This window comes from Sitophilus oryzae, unplaced genomic scaffold (genome assembly GCF_002938485.1).
Source record: "Sitophilus oryzae breed Bouriz unplaced genomic scaffold, Soryzae_2.0 scaffold_552_pilon_pilon, whole genome shotgun sequence".
NCBI classification, from domain to species: Eukaryota; Metazoa; Arthropoda; class Insecta; order Coleoptera; family Curculionidae; genus Sitophilus; species Sitophilus oryzae.
In genome coordinates, this window is record NW_022147143.1 from 422,557 (window position 1) to 444,769 (window position 22,213).

The 22,213-nt window shown below is 31.2% G+C and overlaps 1 protein-coding gene and 1 long non-coding RNA gene across 3 annotated transcripts in view; one reads left to right on the top strand and one right to left on the bottom strand.

Moving 5' to 3' along the window:
- Positions 1-22,213, bottom strand: part of LOC115887111 (fibroblast growth factor 23-like) — a 77,666-nt gene that overhangs the window by 23,244 nt on the left and 32,209 nt on the right. The gene's annotated exons all lie outside the window — the stretch shown is intronic.
- The window catches only part of LOC115887112, a 38,504-nt gene continuing 20,285 nt past the window's right edge, over positions 3,995-22,213 (top strand). Inside the window, exons 1-2 of the long non-coding RNA XR_004051009.1 lie at positions 3,995-4,115; positions 4,658-4,729. This is a non-coding gene — a long non-coding RNA (uncharacterized LOC115887112). The remainder of the gene's footprint in view (positions 4,116-4,657; positions 4,730-22,213) is intronic.

Here is a 22,213-nt window from a genome sequence, read left to right on the forward strand (position 1 = left end):
GTGTCCATCAGCAGTTTACCATCAGCTGAAGAAGTATGATTCTTCGGTTGTGGGGTATAAATTCATTATTAAATAACATTATTATCATCAAAAGAATATATTAAAACCGAATTATAACGAGAAAAATTTCCTGGCCTGGCTCCTTTTGAACTGGATGGCATGTGTCCATCAGCAGTTTACCATTAGCTGAAGAAGTATGATTCTTCGGTTGTGGGGTATAAATTCATTATTAAATAACATTATTATCATCAAAATAATATATTAAAACCGAATTATAACGAGAAAACTTTCCTGGACTGGGTCCTTTTGAACTGGATGGCATGTGTCCATCAGCAGTTTACCATTAGCTGAAGAAGTATGATTCTTCGGTTGTGGGGTATAAATTCATTATTAAATAACATTATTATCATCAAAAGAATATATTAAAACCGAATTATAACGAGAAAAATTTCCTGGACTGGGTCCTTTTGATTTGGATGGCATGTGTCCCTCAGCAGTTTACCATTAGCTGAAGAAGTATGATTCTTCTGTTGTGGGGTATAAATTCATTATTAAATAACATTATTATCATCAAAAGAATATACTAAAACCGAATTATAACGAGAAAAATTTCCTGGACTGGGTCCTTTTGAACTGGATGGCATGTGTCCATCAGCAGTTTACCATTAGCTGAAGAAGTATGATTCTTCGGTTGTGGCTAGTATTCTTAGTAGTATCGTCCTTTAGTAATTATAAGATTTGCCATTTTTGGTTACGCAAGTTCCTCTTATTAATCAATAATTTATTCAGGGATTGGAACGAAAATAATTTATTTAAAAGTAGGTAAATAAAATGTTTGAGGTTCGAGAAACAAGAGGAATGATTCGGATTATGAAACGAACCTAAATCTGTTTAAATCGCTGGACAATATAATTTATGCTAGCTCATCTAATATATATTATATTAGTTTTATTAAGGCTACCTCTGGCTCAAAGACAAAAGTGAGCCGCTGTTAATTTAAATTTTAAATTCGAAGATGCTCCTTCTTTATGTAAATCCTACAAATTCTCTAGGATATATAAAAACCGAAAAAAGAATACCTACTTGAATGTCAGCGAAAGCATGCATTCGTCATCAAGAGCGGTATGGTCGGAAAATTGACAAGAAGTGACTGCTTAATAAAGTTTGTACTTATTAAATAATTGAGGCTAACTTTCTGCTAATGGATGGCGGACATACAATTCATTTGTCATGTTTCGCCACAATTACTATTTGTTTCCACTGTATTCATTGGCCTTAATTTTTGTCACTTAAGTAGATAATATCATAAATCAAAGGATAAACGTAGTTTGATAATAGTTAACGTTTTATGATATTTCTTTGAGTTTAAACCGCGATCTTTTTTTTTAATTGAAACAGTCATATTTTAACAACTCTGTAATAACGTAATATCTGGTCTTTAATTGTTCTTAATAAGCGTTAGACAGAAAATTTAAAAATCTTTTTATAAACCACTTATTACTAATAACTTTTATAAATTTTAAATCCAGTACTATATTTTCTTGTTAAAACATATATCTTTACCTTTCCATGAGACATACCAGTCCATCAATACATAAGTTAAGGACCGTTCTTTATTTTCCTTGTGCCCTCAATAATTTTTTTCAGCCTTATTTTCTTTAAGTTAACTGATCTATCATATTTTTTTCCATACTATATCATTAAAATCGACGATTTGGGTAAAACTGCTATTATTTACTAATTAAAATGTATAGAATAAGAAAATATATGGCATTGTGGGCTTACGAGTAAAATATTAGATGTAGGAGAAGTTTTAACGATCATAAAAAATTGCCTAAAAATAGGGGTTGAAAAAATCGACTTTCTAGTAGAACCAAAACATTTAATCCATCGGAGGCTTATATTTCCTAAAAGTGCATAAAATTTCCTACAAATCCTGAAATTTTTATAATTTTATCTCTATGATTACTATTTTTCTGAGCGTCTTGAAAATGGGTAAAAAATAACCAAAAATGGACAATTTTCAATTTTTCAAGTCGTGAAAAATATCGATTTTCGTCAAGCGACCGATTTTGGTAAAACTGTTGTTATTTACTATCTAAAAGGCATAGAATAAGAAAATATAGGTCATTGTTGGCTTACGGGTATGGTATTAGATATAGGAGTAATTTTAACTATAATAAAATATTGCTTAAAAACAAGGGTTGAAAAAATCGACTCCTTAATCAAATCAAAACGTTTAAGTTACTGGAGGCTTATATTTCTTAAAAGTGCATAAAATTTCCTACAAATACTGAAATTTTCATAATTTTATCTCTATAGTTACTATTTTTCTCAGCCCCTTTAAAAAATGGCCAAAAATTAGCATATTTTCGCCTTTTGTCATGAAAATTGACGATTTTGGTCAAGTCACGGATTTTGATAAAACGTCAGTTTTTGACTAATCAAAAGGTGTAGAATACGAAAAAGTAGGTTTTTTTGGTTTTGTGGATACTGTACTAGCTCTAGGCAAATTTTTATCCATCGTTAAAAATCGTTCAAGAGCAAGGGTTGAAAAAAACTTTTTTTTCAGAAAAACAAAGCACTTAATACTTTTAGTGGTTACATATTCTAAATCTATATGAAATTTTGTACGAATAGTGAGATTTTCATAATTTTATGACTACTGGTACTATTTTTCTGAGGGTTCTGAAAACTAGCAAAAAATATTCAAAAATTTTTGGCTAAAACTGCTGTCCTTAACTAATTAGAAGGTATATGGAATAAGCTAGCTAGTAGAGTAGAGTTATTTATGCTCTTCTTAAAATATGTCGTAAGTTTAATTAGAAGTTCCATAAATATGGAGGCAAATATCTCATATGGACTTGTTGGATTTCTATTCAGCACCATAACAATATCTCAGATATATTTCAAATTGCTTTTACACCTGCTAGGTTAAAGTCGCACCCTTGTAACTCATATTGCCAATGGACAAACTGGCATAGTTAACGTCTGCACAGCCTTGAGAGTTGCAATTTGCAAGTATTTATATTCAGCACAATTTATGTTATAGCTATGGATACTCGCATTTGTACCATTCCTTGCTAATTTAAGAACGTCCATAGTTCGTGTCGGGCCATCATCGTCTTTTTTTTGTCGCTAATAACAATTTGAAATACGACAATTCGTAATTGGGGATAAATAAATGCACAAGTGATGCACACCGGAGGATGACTTACAGTCTTTAGCTATAGCAATTTAGCAATTTAAATACAGTTGTTGACATTTTGAGGCAGACTAATTATTTGATTGGCGGCCAAGCGTATGCGGAACTTAAGTTTTTTTTCATTACCGAAATCAGCAGCTTAAAAATCTATAGACCTAAATACTATAGGCAAGTCGATTTAGACCTATTTGGGTCAATCGGTCACATTATGTGTAATACCTATTAAAAAAATGAAATATTTAATTACACTCATTGTGTATGGGGTCTCCTTTCTACAACATTGAAGGTACATTATTATTTACATTTTATTCTGTCATAACTAATTAATAGAGATACGACGAAAACACAATTTTAGGCTTTTTTCAGCTGTTATGAAAAATTTAGAATTTGCAGGAAATTAATTGTAAATTCAGAATATATAATCCTTTAGAAAGGCTCAAATAAATTGTTTTCCTCGGAAAATCGAATTTTTGAACCCTTCTTTTTGAGCTGAAACCCTTTTTGAGCTGAAACTTCGCCTTTTTGAGCTGAAACCTTTTTGAGCTGAAACTTCGCCTATGTAATACTTATACTCGTAAAGCTGCAAATTATCATTATTTCGTAATTTTGTAGTTTAATAAACAATTCTGTACAATAAAACATTAAAAGCAGAATTAATTTTAATAAAGTTTAATGTGAATCGTGCTTAATCGTTTAGAAATAGTCTATATAGGACTTTAGCGCATCAACATTTTTACTTTGTTCTGTGGTACCGATGTCCGTATGACAGATATGAAAAAATGGCTTGCGGTTTATTCAAGTTTTGTGAATTTTCCAATAATTTTATTTTTTTTTCCTAGGAAAGAGTGATAATGAAGTGGATTTTCTGGTTGTGTGTTGCAGAAGATTGTTTTCTGAATCTCATAAGCATGTAAGTACATTTATACATATTTATTTTTTGATTTTATCTGAAGGTAAAAGATCTAACAACTTTTTCTTTATGAAAGCCGTTTTTCAATGCTCTATGAAAAATAGTGAACATAATTGTAAAATTTTGAAGATAGCAGAATTTGTAGGAAATTTTTATGTATTTTTAGAATATATAGGTATTTAGTTGCTTAGATGCTTTGGTTTCGGTGAGAAAATTAATTTTTTGAACCCTTGTTTTTAAGTCATTTTTGACGATGGTTAAACGTCTCCAACATCCTTTAATGTTCTCATAAGACCATAATGGCCTATATTTTCTTATTTTAAGACTTTTAATTAGTAAATAACAGCAGTTTCAACAAAATTGGTGAGATGTTGAAAATCGCCAGTTTTATTGATCATATATAAAAACAATAATTATATATGCATAGAGATCTACAGTTTTGTTTTGATCTGTGGTACCGGTATCGGGATGACGGATATGGGAAAATGGCTTCCAGTTTATTCAATTTTTGTACATTTTCCATTAATTTTTTTTTTTTCTAGGAAAAAGTGATAGTGAAGTGCATTTCTTGGTTGTGTTTTGCAGAAGATTGTTTTCTGAATCTCTTTAAGCCTGTAAGTACATTTATACATATTTATTTTTTGATATTATCTTAAGTAAAAGGTCTAATAACTTTTTCTTTATGAATGCAGTGTTTCAATATTCTATGAAAAATACTGAACATAGTTGTAAAATTTTCAAGAAACCAGCATTGGTAGGAAATTTTATGCGCTTTTAGAATATATAGGGGTTTCGTGGCTTAGATGCTTTGGTTTCGCGAGAAAATTAATTTTTTGAACTCTTGTTTTCAAGTCATTTTTGACCATGATTACGTCTCCAACATCCTACTGTTCTCATAAAACCATAATGGTATTTTCTTATTTTACGACTTTTAATTTGTAAGTAACGATTATTTATTATATATGTAATATATATGGATTATAGGTATATATTAGTAAGAATATATGTATAGAGAAAAGTAGGTGACAGAAAAAAATAGTAAACATAGTCGTAAAATTATGAAAATTTCAGGATTTGTGGGAAATTTTATGTACATTTGGAATATGCAACTGTCAAAAAACTTGAGCGCTTTGGTTTCTTGAGAAAATGGATTTTTCCAATCCTTGTATTTAAACGATTTTTGGTGATGGTTATAATCTTGCCTACAGCCTACAGCTAGCACTGTATTCGAGTGAAGACCCCAAAAGCCTATATTTTCGTATTAATTAGTTAAAAACAGAGTTTTATCGAAATCCGTGGCCAAAATCGTCAATTTCCATGACTAAAATGTATGGAAAAAGGCCGAAAAGCTTTCTAATCCCAATTTTTTAAAGGACTTTAGATTTAGATATTTTACTGTGTGGTAGAAGACATACCTGATAGCGTAAGAATTCTAAAGCTCACCGTTCATATATATTTAAAGCTAATACAATAATCTTCAAAGGAACATCTGAATAAAGAATATATATATGACATTACCGACAGCCTAAAGAATAACCGGTAATATATTCTTCTTCTTCAAAATCGTTTTAATTGTTACGTAGAGAAAAAGTTCTATATATTATCTTTCAGAGATGACAAGATATAATAGTACCGCGTTTGGTGGTTTTAAATACCGAATCCTTATAACATTATTATCTTAGATAGATGTCATATTTATGGTTATATACATGCAGCGATTTCAAGAGGAGTTTAACTCTAAATCTGGGGAGGGGGGAGGCATTATTGCCTGTTTTTTACACTTTGTTAGATATTCTAGAAAAATTGTAGATGCAGTTCTAAAATTATGAAAATAACGAAATTTTATGTAGATTTTGAATGTGTAAACCCAGCTTGATACGACTCTGGTCTTACTATTAAGAAAAAAGCGAATTTATCTTAAAAAAGCCGTTATAACATATAAGTTACACGATATAATATTATATAGGTCGCGTATGTTCAGCCATGCTTGACAATTCAGTCTCATCCGTTGATTTATCAAGCCCCAGGAAAAATAAATGCTTTTACTTGTAAAATTTGTAAAATTGGCGTTGCCCAATTGATAGAAAATTATTGTTCATATTAAATTAAATGGTTAGCATGTCTCCGTGATGAATTAACTAGCTTAGCTGTTCGGGATGTTGAATTAAAATGCTTGTTTATGTAATCGAGTGGTTGGGAAACAATGAACGCCAAACTATCAGTGCGTGGCCGCAATAAAAATAAAAATAGTTTTATTTCTTTCACCTTCAACCTGGAAACGGGAGTAGTAAATTAAGCACTTTTCTCCAAATAGTTATAAAAAACCGTATATCTCGTAAACTAGCTTAAGTACTGGGATTTATTTTTGAAGTACCAAACGAGATTATTTATTTATCTTTATTTAATTACGAGTAAAACATTAGTTCTGGCTCAATTTTTCGAGTTAGTTAATTATTTAAGAGGATACCATATGTAACGAGTGTTATTAGTGGTGTCTCACTCATCTTTTAATAGACCAGTGGCATTTTTGCCAAAAAAAAACACACACAATAGCAGACGTTGACCTTGCTATTGCGTATTTCTATGTTTTGATGTTTATAAGGATAAGCTAGTGTTAAATAAGTTGATAAAATTAACGAACTCAACTAATTAAAATCAGGCATATACTTTCTTAGAAGCAGTGAAAAAAAAAATCGGTATCTCCTAATTTAAAATTGCTTTCCGTCTTATAAATTAAAAAAATATGAATAACTTATATTTTTAAAAAGTATAATAATAATAAACTTCTAAGTTGTTCTACGTCATAGCTACGCGATTGCAAGTTCAATGTTTGGTATTATACGTTTTTTTCCTGGCAGTAAGACAAAAGTTTTATTAAAAGATCTTTAACGACTTGTTTAAACCCAAAATCACTGTTACTTCCTTAAAATTATTTGTCAACCGTCTTTTAATACTGTGAATCTATGCAACAGTCTTTTTTGGAATTAAAGATAAAATATTAACGATTAATACCTTACGAAATATGAAAATCACGTTTTTAAATAGATATTATGCAAATAAGAATAGAGAAACACTATTAAAAATAATATTTTCCTTTTTAAGTAAAGTCTCCCATTAAAAATATTCTTAGGAGCTTGGTGAATATATCACGTAGATAATGTAATTATTAAGCATTAATGAAAAATCATATTATTATGGATGGGCATTGCGGACTTAATTGTATAATTTATAGCCTGTTGAATATTGAATAAAATATATATTTTTCCTATATCTAAGATTAATTAATAAAATATTCCTGCTGAGTTCAGGGTTCGAGTAATAGTTCGCTGATTTGAATAATAAAAATTTCAAACAGCTTGAAAAAGAACACGTACCTCTTGATCTTTTTTTGTGATGAAATGCTTTTAATTATGATAATTTAATATCGAAAAAGACCAAGACCGATTTTTACCATAACATATTGATAAGAAGCATAAATATTTCTCACGCTTTCTAATAACTGGTTCCCTTCTTTATCGATCCAGATATATATGTCACTTTAAAACATTTTTGATCCATCTTGGTTTAAATTTAAAGCCCCACATTACCTAACCCAGTCGTGTAATTATTATAAACATATAAGTATTTAAGATAAAATCCGTGTTCTCATTAAGAATTATCGCTGAATCAATCATTCGTGATTGTGATAATGTATCACGTTGCTTTCCAAAGGCAAGAAGACTAAGAAATTATAGAAAAATTAAAAGATAATGTGAAAATAAACACTAAAGTATTACAGTACAACCAGTAACTTGTTTATATATCCTTCTTCTCTTTATTAAAATATATATCATTTTGCCAGTCAGTCAAAAATACCTGCATAATTGACTCTTTCAATTTAATTGCTATAATTAGACATAAATAAGTTGTCCGAGACGTTAGTTCTGCTATCTGGGCGGAATTTCTAAATTATTGACAAAAATCTGCAATTTAAATAAAAAAGAATGGGTAATTTTGCATAAAACGTAGAATTGGGGCTCAGTGGTTAACTTTGCCGACTTTGCAAAAAAACAATAATATCGTATGTAATTTACATTAGATGATTTCGACTGAAGATCTCCAATGGTCACTAATCAAAGTTATTTTCTTGAATAGCCTTGAATGAACGAATGAGGAAGTTAAATAAGAATAAAACTCAAACAATATTCTTCTAGGTTAACGCATTAATATTATATTGGAACATTGTACAAGCTTGTCGAGTGCAAGATTGGCACTCTAAGTCAATATTTGTAAATTATTAATGTATCTAGATTAGGACAATACAGGCTTGAGATACAGGAAACTTTTCAATTTCAATTTCAATTTCAAGCTGAAAATGCGAACTGCGTTTAAGAAAAGCCATTTTATATTTTCAGAAAGAAATTGCTAGAGTAAAAGTTAAATACGCTCTTCAAGTGGCTTGTTATTAAAGATGAAAGTGCCGATAATATGATGGATGATAATATTTACAGTGCACAGAGAAATATTATTTTTTTCCGAATTTATCAGTGCTGTATATCGTGATGTCTATATTTAATCTTCATTTTTTGGCTGTTTATACAAAATGTTTTCCTTTGCAATTTTTTTCTAGCTAACAAGGCTTTTATTATTTCATCACGAAACGATTCACATGTTTTTTTTTTCTCTCCAAAAAAATCCTGTATGGGTATTTCGCCACTGCACTGCAAGAAAAATCTACAAAATCAAATAATTATTTTTTGTAAACACTTCTGCGTTAAACCTAAACGGACACTACTTGTCAGAAGTTATGTTTACAGTAATACAAATTTGCCTAACAAAGAAAAAAATGCTTAACGTTTCGGAAAGTATATCTCTTTCCGTCGTCGGAAGTAAAAAAAATACAAAGAATAAAGAAAAAAAACTATTTAAAATATTTAAATTCAAACTATTATTAGAACACTTTTTAGTTTTTTAAAGCAGATACGTCTACAAGAAACCGTTGACGTTCTGTTAAAATGACATTATATTAAGTTAAACTTCAAAATTAACACAATTACTACCTGATAACAATTACTTAGTAAGGTAAAACCAAAAAGCCCAAACTTTCTGTATGGTTATTTTTAAATTTTACGTATGTTATGTTTATTTATGTTATGTTCTTTAAAATTCTTAAAATGTTCTAAAAAAGCGATTGCCATACATTACTAACATCTACGGATACATGAGCAATACATTTATTTTTATTAGATTGAATTAAAAAAGCCTCTTCTATTTTTCTTTTAGGGGCTATCACTTCTTTCATTATAATCTTAGATTTGTGAAAATCTCCCTTTCTTAAATAATCTTTATGTTCTTTAATTCTAACATTTAAGGGTCTTGATGTTTTTTTTTTAGAATTTAGAATGAGTGGGAGGGGGGTTAATCACTTCGACCTTACAGATCCATTGTGTCCCCCTTTCTTGAATCATAACTCATCATACAGTCCCAGGGCTTTGACAAAAGCCAGTATCTGGGACGGTTTTATAGAGGGTAGTTCTCCATCTCCAATATCAGTCATACCAAAATTCATGGCACGAATGGTTGTCGTCTCGGCGCACTCAGTGATGAGGTGTACTGGTGTTTCCCCATCTTCCCCACAGAATCTGCATTCGCCGTTTCTTCTTAGTTTCAATCTACTGAGGTGTTCATTGAGGAGACAGTGTCCTGTTAAAAACCCCGTGACAATCCGAAGATTGTTCTTACTCAGACCCAGGAAGATCTGTGATTTTTCTTGATCATAAGCCCTCAGAAACTTCTTCGAGTGTCTTAGACCATTGCAAGATTTCCATTCCAGGTTGCGGATGGAATCTTCCAAGTTCTTGAGTTCCGCCTTGATGTTTCACCAATGTAAAATTTATCACATTCACAGGGTATTTGGTATATTACATTTTTTGTTTGTTGTTCTGTATTCATTGGTTTAGTATGTGATAAAATGGATCTAAGTGTATTTTGTGTTTTGAAAGATGTTCGTATGTTATATTGTTTTCCTATCCTTCTTACTTTTTCCGAAACGCCTCGTATGTATGAAATTGTAAGTTGTATATATTGTGTATTGTTATCATTGTGTCTATACCAAATATGGTGGATAGTCGTTTTTTATTAATGTATTTTTTATGTGGTTTATATCTCTGTTTAGTGAAATGTCTGTACAGTACGTCTGTCCGTTCTATAGCTACGGGGTATCCGTGAGAGGGGAAACGATATTCTCTCGATGTTTCTCGTAAAAAATTAGACGACGGGTCTCATCAATTAAAATTCGACAAATTTGCAAGTAGCCAATAAAATGAGTGGGCGGAGCGATTTGCGGTGACGTACTCGTTAAGTCGACGTATAAAATATATTGTTGTTTATTTAAATGTTTTTTGTCCGCATTCCTTTCATAGACACAGATCCAGCAGACGTACTGTACATATAACACCTTTTTTTTATTTTATTTTGTAGATTTTTCTTGCAGTGCAGTGGCGAAATACCCATAAAGGATTTTTTTGGAGAGAAATGAATCCGCCACATAGGTATCTATAGACATTTTTTATGTTTTTTTTTTGTTTAATCAGTAAAGGAATACATTCTCCCACTGTGGAAGAAGGAACTATAGTGTTTTGTTTTGTTTGGTTTGGTTTTCTTTAATATTATAATCTTCTCTGAGAAATGGAATGGAACTAAGAATTTTACCAATTCTTAGTTCTGAAATATTTTTTGAAGACCAAGGTCAATGGGATGCGTGGCTAGATAGAAGACTAGCTTCTCCTGGTCTCAACCTCAAGGAAGATCTCCATGTATGATGAGTTATAGACTGTATGATAAGTTGTAACTCCAGAAATTGGGACACAATATATCTTTAAGGTCGCGGTGATGACCCCATTCCTCTCACATTCTACATTCTTCACCTCACTGAAAATTCATGATTCTGGTTTGTATAATCCACAAATAACTAACTCTAAATGTTACTAGTGAAATAAATGTCCCTTTACAACTGGGACAGTACATAAATAAAAATAATTTATTATATGAACTGTCATCGCGATTGTTTCTGTATAACTGATTTAGTAACGGAACTATATACTATTAACTCCAATTTTATTTTCACATATATTCGGCTATTTGTTTCTATTATGTTTTCACTTGATTTCAAAATTTAAATAATCGACGCTTGCATAAAGCTAACAATTTTATTCCCCGCTTTAATAGAATCTCGGCACAACATAAAAACATCGAATATTTAATTCTGTACGTGGTTAACCTAATTTCCTAAGTTATTACCGAAAAAATAGCAATATCCTTTGCTTTGAAGGAAACTAAACAATAATATTATGATAATTTAAATACAATGTGTACAAGAAGGAAATTTCAAAAATTAATAAACAATAAGTTTCAATGGATGTATTTACTAAAGCAGCATTGGAGCTCAGGATTTTTTCCTTATTCATCGTCATCATCATCATTTTCAGCTTATTCAACTATTTCCAATTATGGTGTAGTCTCTGTCACATACTCTCTTTATACTTGGGCCCATTGTTGTCTATTGTTGGCTATGCGGGCCCAAGTTATCCCTGCTAATATCATGGTCCCATCTCTGGTTCGGTCTTTTTCTAGGTGTCTTAATTTCTTGTGGGTACCATGCTGTAATTTTTATTGTCTATCTGTTTTCCGTCCTTCTTGCCAAGTGTCCTGCCTATTGCTATTTGAGGGATTTACATCTATTACCTGGGTCTTTTGTCCTATCCACTCTATTCTTTTAGGGTCCTTTTTGGTTATTCCTAGCATATTTCCTTCCATTCAACGTTTAGGCCAGGGCAGTTAGGTGAAATAATGGCCTTTAGGAGAAGTTTTTGCAATCAAGCTAATTTTTTCACAGATGATAGTACCCATTAATAGTACTCTGTAAAAAAAGTTACACCTTCTAGGAGGCTTGCTTTTTCCGCCATGTTGAATTAAAGATGGCCGACACAATATTTTTTTTAAATACTGTAACTTTCTTATTTTTTAACCGATTTACCTCAAACAAACTTCATATTAAGGAGGAAGAGAAGCTATTTTTATAACAAAGTTTGTCAAAAAGTCGTATACAGGGCGAGAAAAAAAATTAAAACCGATTTTTTAATTTTAGGGAATTTTTTAAAATACATTATAATGCAAAAAAAAAGATAAAAATGGTATTAATATTCATATTTAACGCACTTTACACGTTTCAGGTGAAAAAAATACAAATATTGAAAAATTCAAAAATCGTTTTTTTTGCAAACGACAATTGAAACCTGTTATTCAAAATATCTAAAAAACTATTCGTTTTAGATGGGTTCGTTTACAGTTTAAATGGGGCAATTGTAGGGCTCCACAAGTTTTATCCATACAGGGGTCAACCATCATTTTACAATTTATCATTTTCGAGATTTTTAGGATTTTTAGATTTTGCAAATTTTTGACTTTGATCGATTTCTATAACACACAGGTTAATGAGCACCACCTATGCTCTATCCAACAATGTATAACTATTACAGACAAATGTGAAGGATATGGGAGATATTTAAAAAAAAGGGCAAAAAAGGAAAATTTCCAAAAAAAATTTGAGGCCAAAATTGAACTTTGAGAACACAAGGTTTGGGATCTAATTTTGATTTGGCATATCTTCCTCCCACAAAAGACTCCAGTAATCAACACGTTTTTAGAGTATATTTACAGGTACAAAGCTGGAGAGGAAACGAGTTAGATCCACTTGAGTGGGGGTGGTTTGCCAGTGGCAATGAGCTTTTCACAGTGACTTACACCAAACCTCAAGGGCCCGAACACCTAATGGCATTTTTTTTGCAAATGCAAAGGTCTTTGCACAGCAACCTGTGTTTGTGCTTCTTATAATCGGAAATGCAGCATTTCGCGTAAAAAATGCGTAAAAACAATCAAGCCTGTCTAAATGCATCCAGAGTCGATTATGAAGAAATGGAAATAGATGATGGTGACGTGTAAATACAAATGTGAAAAAGTTATTATGTATTTGTAGTTAAAAGTTATAGTTCAGTGTTTATTATTATCTATTATTAAGAATAACAATGTCAAAGTCGATCGTGTCTGCTGTGCTGGGCTCATCAGGGTGGACTCTCAATACGTCCAACTCTTCATCTTCAGCCGCCAGAGGGATATCTACAGGCAAGTCCAACCCCTCTTCATCGGATTCGTCGAGTGACACTTCAGTGACGTTGTCACAGGATTTCCCATTGCAGTATGCACAAATCATTGAACATTTTAATCCTGCTTTTCTGCATCCTCAGGCATTTGTGGCTTTACCACAGTTGTTGTTTACCACTAAGGATTTTGGAGCTGGATCTTTCAACGTTGTGCCAACGCGTGGAATAATGCCTGTTTTTGTTTTCTTCCAACCCCATTCTTCGGCATCTTTGGTACAACCAGACCAATGCTGAACCTGGTGGTAAGTTCGCAATGAATGCTGTCCAGCACGACAATTAATTATTCATAAATTAATGAGCGAATTAATGATACGCCACTGTTTCATGACAAAATTGAAGAAACTAAACTAAAACTAGTTTTAGTGAACACTAATCGACATTTGATTTCGGAAAATCGACTATACATAATATATCATATTTTACGCAAAATTGTAAAATTTCCAGGGATTTTGTGGCTAAACGGTTGACTTTAGCGAAAACCTGCAAAGTTTCAAAACTTCCGGATTTTTTTCCAAGCAGGCTCCTTTTTTGATCCCCAGTGACTGAACTAATGATTGAGTTTCTTCCATAAGCACTCCATGCTAACTTAACTCTTCTGTTGATTTTTGGTAGTAGAGATCCTTACTTATATTCTACTACTATTCCCAGTGTTGTTTTATTTATTAGAATGTCTTTTCTTTCGTTTTTGTCTTCATTTTTTCCTTAATAATTAGTAATAAATAATTAACGCAGTAGCGTCACCTATAATGGTAAGTGAAAGCTGCTACTAAATTAATTCAAGCTCCCAAATATTACCCAACCTCGATATAAAGATGTTCAAACTCACTGAAGATTGATCTAATCTTTATTATTAACATATCAAATAGCAGTGCTATAAACGCCTGTGATTTTTGTCACACTTTACTTTATGCTTCTTGTTTATCTAAATACTTGATAAAATAGTTATTACCAATTACAAATAAATTAATTTTATTATCTGTACAGGCTACATTTTCGTTTTACGATCAATCAAAAAGTAGTAAATTTCTAAATCTCTCTCCATAGTTTCCTGAAAAGAACAAAAAAACCGACGAGATACTAGAGAAATACATCACGTACTGTAGGCATTTTCAAAATCTTTTAAAATATTGAAATTAAGGCGCCTAATATATAAGTGGCAATAAAAATGGATTTGCTTGAAATGAAACCGATAAGTACCAAGATCAAGAGCTTATAAATCTTTTATTGAAGTTTAAATTTAACAATTAATTAATAATAATTAGGTATGACTGAAGAACCTATTGTTATAAAAAAAATCAAGGCTAATTTATTTATAGCATAATAGTATGTAAACGTGTAAAATATTTCGAAAAATATGGAATGAGAAATTAGGCAATATTTTTCCTGTTAATGCAGACAATTTTTATTTGTTATGTCTATCAGGTCCAGGACAGACAGTGCAGAAAAATGCATTTGCAATAAATTCTTCCTTAAAAATATCCAAAAACAAAAGCTTTTCAACACGTATTTACGCATTCGCCATGTTGCATAACTGTTTCGTAAACAGTTTTCGAAAAAAAAACATCAACGTGCATGTTAAAATTTGAAGAAATGTAAAAGTGAGGAGAATAAATAGATTTCAAGTAATTCCAACCCGTTTACCTTGCATTTCTTGGCAATAGTATAGAATAAAAATAAAGAAATTGTTATTTTTTATTTACTGAAACTGTTAAAAAGTATTTTTCCTCAAAATATTTTAAGCAAGAGTCTGCTAGGGTAAAACTTCCAGGTATTTATAGTGATAACTACACTGCAGGTACTCAAGAAAACCTAATAAAAATGAAAAATAGTGTAGTGGATTTGGTGCAAGGTAAAAAATTGAAGCTTTTAGCACACTTACTCAAAGTGAAACGAACGTAAGGCGTACGGAAGAAAATTCGCTTGAAATAAATTCATGTAAGCAAACGTTGCTCGTCTTTCATCACTTCTCTCGCGCAAACTAAGCGTCTTAGTTAATTGTTTGTAGGTTCTCTGACGGTGGCAAATTCAGTTTACCTCTCCTAACTATGCCAGAGGATATATTAGACAGTCGGCAGAAGATTTTCCAGTTTTACATCGTGTTTTCTTGATTAAAACAAGAAACTTGCCATTCAGACTTTTAACGTAAAAAAATATCTTAAAATTGCCAATTTTTCGACTTTTTTCCATAGACATAGTCATGAAATTTGAGGATTTTGACAAAACTTCAGTTATTAACTAAATAAAAGGTGTAGAATAAGAAAATATAGACCATTGTAGTCTTGCAGGAGAGTTACTTTCATCAAAAATAGCTGTCAAACAAGGGCCCAAAAAATTAAATCTCTTGCAAAACCAAGATATCTGAGCCTTTCAAGGTGTATATATTCTGAATCTACATGAAATTTCTTACAAATGCTGAAATTTTCATAATTTTTTTACTACGATTACTAAGGAATTCTAAGGCTTTTGAAAATGAGTAAAAAATAGCCAAAAATTGGGCGTTTTTTTGACTTTTTCCATACATGATGTCACCGATTTTGTTAAAACCATTGTTATTTACTAACTAAAAGGTGTAGAATAAGAAAATATAGGCCATTGTAGTCTTACGAGAACAGTAATGGACGTAGGGGACGTTTTAACCTTCATCAAAAATAACTGAAAAACGAGGACCCAAAAAACTAATTTTCCCACAAAGCCCAAGGTACCTAAGCCTTTACTGGTGTATATATTCTGAATCTACATAAAATTTCCTACATATGCTGAAATTTTCATTATTTTATGAGTAGGATTAGTATCTTTCTAAGGCCTTTGAAAATGTGTAAAAATAGCCAAAAATTGGACGTTTTTCCATGAAAAATTTCCGTCATGAAAATTGGCGATTTTGTTAAAACCACTGTCATTTACTAACTAATGGGTGTAGAATAAGAAAATATAGGCCATTGTAGTCTCACGAGAACAGTAATGGACGTAGGGGGACGTTTTAACCTTCATCAAAAAATAACTGAAAATCGAGGACCCAAAAACTAATTTTCTCACAAAGCCCAAGGTACCTAAGCCTTTACTGGTGTATATATTCTGAATCTACATAAAATTTCCTACATGTGCTGAAATTTTCATTATTTTATGAGTAGGATTAGTATCTTTCTAAGGCCTTTGAAAATGTGTAAAAAATAGCCAAAAATTGGACGTTTTTTTTCCATGAAAAAATTTCCGTCATGAAAGTTGGCGATTTTGTTAAAACCGCTGTCATTTACTAACTAACAGGTGTAGAATAAGAAAATATAGGCCATTGTAGTCTTACGAGAACAGTAATGGACGTAGGGGACGTTTTAACCTTCATCAAAAATAACTGAAAAACTAGAGCCCAAAAAACTAATTTTCTCACAAATCTAAGGCGTTTAAGCCTACGAAGATTAATATATTCTGAATCTACATAAAATTTCCTACAAATGCTGAAATTTTCATAATTTTACGACTATGTTTACTATTTTTCTAAGGCCTCTGAGAACTACAAGTTTCTCTAGTATATATAACACTTGGATCAGCTTAAAAATAAAATAAAAATCAACTTCTTCATTAAGGTTGACATATTGATAGCTCCAGAATTGGAACAATATTTCGGGAAAGCGTATTAGACTAATATAGACGAGCTTAAAAATAAAAATTCGGCTCCTCCATTGACATTTAGATAGAGCTAGGCATAGGTTAACAATGCGTTAAATCCGCTTGAAAGAGAGGGTTAGATAAGCGGTCCAAAACTAACTCTATAAATAGCCGCGACTCATTTATGCAGCAGCTTTTAAAATTAGCAGTGAACGGAAAGTCGCGTGGAAATTCGTCTGTGTTGTGTCTGAGCGGAAAAACGCCAATTAACTTCCTCAATACTCACAAATCTTTTATCTCCTCAGGGGACCCGCTTTGATGCACACTTATTTCCTTATTCAAACATAAATCCTACTATACGCTCGACAAAAAGAATTTGCCTTTTAGTTTGTTTATACCAATGTAACTATATCAATAAGAGGGGGCTCAGTGATTTTCCAACCACGGTGATGTTTCTAGGCTAAAGCTCCTCGCACACACGAGGATTTACCGTACGGTATGTTGGCGTAAACTTTTATTTAAAAGACGCAGAACACGAAAATGTAGGTTATTATTTTTTATTAAGCATTATATAACAAGGTCTAGAAAAATGCACTTTTTCAAAAATCCAAAGTACCCAAACTATTTAGTGCTTGCATATCCTAAATCTGCATAAAATTTCCTGCAAGTACTAAGATTTTCATAATTTTGTGATTATTTCTACTATTTTTAAAAAATAGCGAAAAATTACCACTTTTTCTGTACTACTAGTCATGAAAATTGATGATTTTGGTCAAGTTTTGGATTCTGATATAACTTCAGTTATTAACTAACTAAATGGTGTAGAACAGGACAATATAGGTCTCTTTGGTTACCATCTCCTGTTACGTCTTCTTTTTTTTTGCTTCTGTTGCAACAGTTTAGCGCAACTTAAAACAATCATACCAGTGGCAATCCCAGCACTTAATATATTATCCATATCTGCTCAAGCCAAGAGTACATACGACACTTAGTTAATTTCACAAATGTACGCCAGGTTTGCGTCCAACGTTTGAACGAACGTTCGAAGCATCGTGTAGGAGACACATTTGCCAATTGTAATATTGTCGAAAACTGTGTCAAATGTTTGTTCGAACCTTCGTTCGAACGTTGGACGCATCGTGTAGGACCGTCTTAAGGTGATAATAGTATAGGTCTCTTTGGTCTTGCTACACTTACTAGCTGTACGCAGATTTTTATTCATCATCAAAAATCGTTCAGAAACAAAGGTTGGAAAAATCAGTCCTTTCAGAAAAACAAAGCACTTATGCTTTTAAGTGGTTGCATATTCTAAATGTACATAAAATTTCCTACAAATATTGAGATTTTCATAATTTTGTGATTATTTCTACTATTCTTAAAAAATAGCTAAATATTACGAATTTTTCGACTTTTTTCTATACATATAGTCATGAAAACTGATGATTTTTGGTCAAGTTACGGATTCTGATATAACTTCAGTTATTAACTAATTAAAAGGTGTGGAATATGACATTATAGTTATCTTTGGTCTTATGATTAATGTAGATACTAGCTCTAGGCAAATTTTTATCCATCGTCAAAATTGTTCAGAAACAAGGGTTGAAAAAATCATTTTCTTCAGAAAAACAAAGCCACTTGTGCTTGTTAACGCTTACAAATTCTAAATGTACATAAAATTTCCTACATATATTGAGATTTTCATAATTTGGTGACCACTGCTACTATTTTTGCGAAGCTCTGAAAATATGTAATTAAAAAATAGCTAAAAATTGCCATTTTTTTTTCTCGTCTAAGTTGTTCCTGTTTGGAATTTCCTTGGATTTATAAGGTTTAATCTTCAATCTTGAATGATAAATGGGATTTAAGCAGCTACATAAAAAGGCTATACGTGGGGGTGCAGGATTATATCCAGTTCTCCACCAAATCTACTGCAGGATCTAAATAGTTATTTTTATAGTTAAATTTATTTATGATATTTTTTATATATTTTTTATTTTTTAGGTGTTTGTTTCATTATATTAAATTTAGTATTCCTAGAAATGCAATTAGATATGGTTATAAATAATAACACCATCGTATTGTCGGAAATAATAGTTCACATGATACGGCTTTTATATTATTTGGCAACCGTCTAGATCATATGCATTCTCACCTAACCAAGACCACAGTAAAACTATATCACGCTTGTACGTCTATATTTAAAATAATTTCAAGGTATTATTTATATTGATTGATACATTTAATAAATAAACAACTCAAATAATAAAAAAAGGACATGTTACGTTCGTATTTTTTAAGGAAGGTAATAATAATTATTATTTGTTATTATAATAACATTATATTTAAATAATTTGATCGAGAAAGACAGGACAGAACGATTTTTTTTCAATTCTAAGTTCTTCAGAAATGTTTCGTCTTAACAGAAATTCTATAGAAAAATATATATTGTATACGCTATGGACTGAAGAATTTTTCGAAGCACGCACTCTGTATATACATTAAAAAAAATATTATAGTGATAATTGTAGTAATTATCATTACTATTATCTTTATTACATACGAGTAGCGGGTTTTTATCAACATTTTTAATTTAATTGAATTAAATGGAATATTCTATTTAGTAAAACGTTAATATTAGCTTCGGAATTTTGAAAAGAACATATCGTCGGCTTTATGACGAAAAGGCGTATCTTGATTTTTGGCGCTTTTGAGATATCAGCGTCATGCCCAATAGGTCATATTTTAACATAGCGAATTTGCGCATCTCAATATTGTATCTTTTTCATTTTATATTCGTTTAAAAATTTGCCCCATCTCGAGACGTATGTTGAGATAGGGCTCTTTGTTATATCAATTGTTATACCAATTGTTATACTACAAGAAAGATGTAATTTGAGATAGGTCCTTTTGTTTTAATTTGAGATAGGTCCTTTTAGCGAACCAAAAACTTGTCCGAAAATACAATAATTTTCATCTCATTATCATTGTCATCTCATTATCATCATCATCCAGCATAAAAACGTAGAATGGAAGTCGAATTTGTTATCATTGAACAGGGAAAACAGAAACTGTTACTCCACAGTTATTTGTATCAAAAAAAAAACGAACGAAGAAACATGTTTTGTTATTGTTTAGTTTGGTTTTTATTATATGGACCGTGAGTTTAAATGCCCTGTATTAATGCCCTCCATTAACTAAAAAATTACTAAAAATATATTAGTTAAAAAAAATGCATTTTTGTATAAAAAACAATATTATTAAAATAAGCTAGATAAGAGTATTTTAATTGATTATTGTCTTTGCTTCTGGCATGAAAATTGTCTTTGTTTTCAGTTGATCTAATCCAACGCGAATAAAAGTATTTAAAAATATTTGTTTCCGATTTTTTGGCGATTTTCAGATTTTTTCTTGTATGTATGTATTGTATTTTCTTGTAAGTATTCCATAATGTGAATATTGTATCATTTTTTTTCTTATTAAGAACACTTTACCGTCATTTTTAAATTTATTTTACATGGGCGTATGTATACTATTCGTTCGGAAATAAATTAATTATTATTATAACAAAAAGGCCTATCTCTATTAAACAACTAAAAAAAATTATTTATTAGAATTTACGCACAATTTATCTTCAGAGCGTTTCCTCAATGTCTCCGTTTAAGTGTTAATACAAAAACACTATTAAAAAAACAAAGACTTTACATTTATTGGCCAAATAAAGTAAGTGATTTACTTGAAACTGCTCTCCTGAAAAGTAGCAAAAATCGAGATACGCCTTTTCGTCATAAAGCCGAAGATATATTATATATTTTTTTGTACTTTTAAAAATGTACGTAATAAATAAAATTATGGTGATATATCTAAGATCGTTAGCAAAAATTTATATCGGTACAAGTCCAGTTTGGCGTTCCATTACGTATTTCACAGTGACCACTAAATTGGCGAGTCAAAGTCAACCAGACTGAGAAATTAGCCAACGGCAGTTACCAGGGCCAGTTGAGTCAAACGAGACCTGTCATCGAGCACATCTGTACCCGCCCATCCTCCGTTTTAATTTTTCGATTTTAAATTGAATGTTAATTAATAGCCAACCTTTTACTATTTCATAGAACCAAAAAGCAATAACCGAAAATTAACACAGTATAATAATTGAATCCGCATTTAAATTAACTTTATTTTTTAAATTACAGACGAAAGGGCATTTTCATCTGTAATTTCTTCTCTGTGGCTGCTCTTTGATGTGTGCATTATTGTTTATAATATAATAAGGCGTATCTCGAGTTTTGGTGATTTTGAGATATCAACGTCATGGCATGCCCAATGGGTCATATTTTAACATAGCGAATTTGCGCATCTCAATATTGTATCTTTTTCATTTTATATTCGTTTAAAAATTTGCCCCATCTCAGATACTACAATTCTTCGTTATGACGAAAAGACGTATGTTGAGATAGGGCTCTTTGTTATATCAATTATTGTTATACCAATTGTTATACTACAAGAAAGATGGAATTTGAGATAGGTCCTTTTGTTTTAAGTTATGAAAATGCACGGGAGAGAAAATCACACCATTCTACCTAATTATTTTCTGACGGTTGCTTGGGACAAAATAAAACTTCTATCATGGCAGCAGCTCTCTTTTACAGTGTGATTTTGAGTCTGTTTTTTGCCAAAAACCATTGTTAGAACGAGCTAGACTCTGCACATAGCTGTATCGGGTATGCAAAAGATTGTCCGAAAATGAATGGGCGAATAAAAGGAAAACTTTGACCGAAAGCAAAACAACGAAATGCAAATTGCCCTAATGGAAAATTTCCCGAAATCATAATTTCTCTAAGAACATTTTAGCGAACCAAAAACTTGCCCGAAAAATACAATAATTTTCATCTCATTATCATTGTCAGGCCATTGACATTGTCATCCCTACCAATTTTTGGAAACTTTTATTTATTTTGCCTATCATCATCCAGCATAAACACGTAGAATGGAAGTCGAATTTGTTATCATTGAACAGGGAAAACAGAAACTGTTACTCCACAGTTATTTGTATAAAAAAAAAACGAATGAAGAAACATGTTTTGTTATTGTTTAGTTTGGTTTTTATTATATGGACCGTGAGTTTAAATGCCCTCAATTAACTAAAAAATTACTAAAAATATATTAGTTAAAAAAATGCATTTTTGTATAAAAAACAATATTATTAAAATAAGCTAGATAAGAGTATTTTAATTGATTATTGTCTTTGCTTCTGGCATGAAAATTGTCTTTGTTTTCAGTTGATCTAATCCAACGCGAATAAAA